General features: G+C 38.1%; 1 long non-coding RNA gene across 1 annotated transcript; it reads left to right on the top strand.

The window, feature by feature from the left end:
- The first annotated feature begins 275 nt into the window (after positions 1-275).
- Positions 276-2244, top strand: LOC146525482 (uncharacterized). Its single transcript, XR_014874543.1, has 3 exons — positions 276-765; positions 1456-1544; positions 1748-2244. It is a non-coding gene; the product is annotated as an uncharacterized LOC146525482 (long non-coding RNA).
- Positions 2245-3278: the final 1034 nt, after the last annotated feature.

Raw genomic sequence — 3278 nt, forward strand, 5'->3', positions numbered from 1 at the left:
AGAAATTATTGTGAGTTATTTTCCTGTTTAGGTGTCAAGGCAAAGTCACCCTCTCCAATGTAGGCGACAGAAAATAGCTATTTTCTAAAATTATTTCTCTCTGCTCATGTTCTACATAACTGATTCAAGCTTAGAGTACTTGAAGCTTGCATTCCCACATTCTAATATAATTTCATTATATTAATATCACACAAGGTTCAGTTAGCTTTGCACAAAAAAAACTGGTAGAACGTCCTCAAAAGAGCTAATATTTACTTTCTTACTTACTTACTATGCGATCAGAACGATGCCACCTTGAAACGAAACCGAAAAAAATATTGAAACCAAAAAAAAAATATTGTAACTGAAATAAATGTACTGAAAAATCTTGTATTGAAACCGAAAAAAAAATTGATAGTGAAAAACAATTAATTGAAACTGTAATTTTTTTGTTTTCGCTTACAATTTTTTTTTTTTCAGTTTCAATCCATTTTTCAGTTTCACTCTGCTGGCACTGTTTTGGCGTCCGGGGGCGCGCTGGGGGGCGGGGATTCCGGCCCACATGTATTTGCATATATTATAATGCTGACCAATGACTGGAGAAAACACTGACGACGGGGCTGCGGTCACGGACAAACTTGCACGTGTCTGTTCGGGAATGGCAGATGCTGAGAGGTCCAGCGTTTACATTACCGACTATTTCAAAGTGACAGCCTGAGGTAAATTCTTCTTCAGTAAATTGGACTACCGGACAGGAGGACCTGAGACCCCACCGCACTATTTTTGGTAAGTTAAATGTGTTTGTAAACTAGGTCCTTAGCTAGGTCCTTAGCTACCTAGCTAGCTAGCTAAGGACCTAGCTAGCTAAGATGAGCACTTGGCTGTCGGGGAAACTTGTTTTGTAAAATTCTTTTAGCTAACCCGTGCAGGTGAATGAATTTACCCTGACTAAAGAAATCAAGAGAAACGCACCAGGCTGCTCAGTGACTAACCACGGTTACTGTACTTTTATGAGTATTATACTGTAAGAGCAACAGGCTGGACTCTGCTTCTGCTCCTGTGCAGAGCTGATTATTAAATATGTGCAAACAGCAGCATGTTTTCTGTCGCTTTCCACATGTGGAACGACATTAACGCCAACTTTTAAAACCCTGGAACTTAAGTAACCCCTCATTAGTCAATAGCTACAGATTAAATAGCAAAGCCCGATACTTATGTACTGAAACCAACTACTTCCGCTTGTCAGCTTAAGTTAAAATGTTACATTTTTCCTCTGATTATTTTTTTAGCATTTTTTTTTACTCAGTTTGTTACAAATATTCAGGTTAAAAAACTGTCCTAATTATTTTTAATGAATTATGTTCACAAAGTCACATGTGCAGTACTCTTTACAGCATCCTTTAGGACAAATAATTTGAAACATTAATATTTCTTGTTCAATACTGAGCTGATAACACCTCTGTATGTTGTGACCAGGATGCAGCAGCAGACTGAACCTTGACTGAAACCTGTTCCATCATCTCATCTTTGCAGATGTCCATTTATAAAGCATCAACAACTCAAAGGTAAACATGATATTAGAAAATGTGTTAGTATATAAGGCCTTTAAAACAAATAAAAAATAAACAGCTGTCGCCAGAACTGTAGGACTGAACAACTTCAGATCCCGAGTGTGTGAGGACAGAAGGATCAGCTCTATTTCAGATTTGAGAGATAAACTTTATATTTCAGTTTGTGATGATTCTGTTTGTTCTGTTTGTGATTACAGGAGCCGTCCTCAGATTCAGACCTCAGCACCACCCAGTGACAGCAGACAGATCATCTTATATCTTCAATCTTTGTAGTAACTCCAAAATTAACTGATGAAAACAGTACAAAGGTTAAAGTACCACATGTGCTGTCAGTGAAAGCTGCAGCTGTTTTATTGATAAATTTAAAGACAAAAAGTCAAAAGGATTAATCACCCCTGTAACTGTGTCACTATACATCAGCATAACAGTACCTCAGTTTGGTGTTTCAGAAAACTGCTGATCTCAGACCTGCACAACTTCTGTTTTAAACACTGAATGTACTCAGCTACATGAAGGGCACGTGATGTTTTCTCTGACACAATTAAATAAAACCTGATTAAAGTCAAAGGTTGTTACTTGTATTTGAACTAAAAACTTGATCTGGAATTCTTTCACTGTTTTTTGACAATAGTGTGTTATTTATCATAAAGTAGTTCAGAGTCATTCATACCAGAGTAACCAGAGAGCACAACATATATTTCTATTTCTATATTTTCTTTCTACAGGACTTAAAGCTATGATATTATGTAAAAGTCCAGACCCTCTGAGGATTATCTGAGTACTTCTAACATTACACAAAGCAAAGGTCTCCATCAGTGTTCATAAAATGCTGGGTTTATCCTTCTTGTGAGGGAGCTGCTGGTGAAGATCACGATCCCGGCGATGAGTTTCAGTCTTCCTGGTGTTTCTGAAATGATGCCTCTCACTGTGGGTCAACAGAAGATCTGGCACAGGACAGCTGTAATGAAAGAAATTGAAGAAGTTTTGAAAAAAAAATCTTGGAAATGCCCTATATGTGAGAAGCAGATTTTGTATTTACTTTTCTTTTGCCAATCAAGATAACTAGAAGTATAATTTTCACCATACAATTAATAACCTTGTCATCTCCTGCACTGTCTGTTTTGGGCTCTGGGCTTGTCCCTTCCCAGCGCTCATGAGACTGCTTTTGGTGCACTGTGGTATGAGGTGCTAACCTGTTGACAGTGTTGGGAAGGTTAATTTTAAAATGTATTCCACCAAAGATTATAGAAGTAATGTATTCTGAATACTTTACAACTACATGAATGTACTATTGCTGTGTGATTTATTACAATTACTGAAGGCTACTCGCCATACCAATACCAACTAGATGTTAAAATCTTAATATAAATGAGTAACAGTAGGTGGACATTAGGTAAGGCTGCACTTTTTGCAGCGATCTCGTGAAAACTATTCAGCGAGTATATAAAACAGGTCAGCGGCTCCGAACCATAGTAAAGGGACCTCTGGCTAACACGTCGTGTGGGCTCATAGCTGAAAACTAGCTTTACTTTGTTGTCTGGGTCAACTTTGCTAGCGAGAGACAGAGAGAGGCGTTGAAAGGCTGCTTATTGTTTCAGAGGAAAACAGGAACACAGTGTACAGTCCAGTCTTAACAGCTTACTTATAGCTGGGCTCGTCAGGCACTCTTTTTGGCTGCAGTGGTTATTATTATATTTACATGCTTCCAGCTCCCGTTTCTGCTCTGTG

Source organism: Neolamprologus multifasciatus, chromosome 1 (assembly GCF_963576455.1).
Source record: "Neolamprologus multifasciatus chromosome 1, fNeoMul1.2, whole genome shotgun sequence".
NCBI classification, from domain to species: domain Eukaryota; kingdom Metazoa; phylum Chordata; class Actinopteri; order Cichliformes; family Cichlidae; genus Neolamprologus; species Neolamprologus multifasciatus.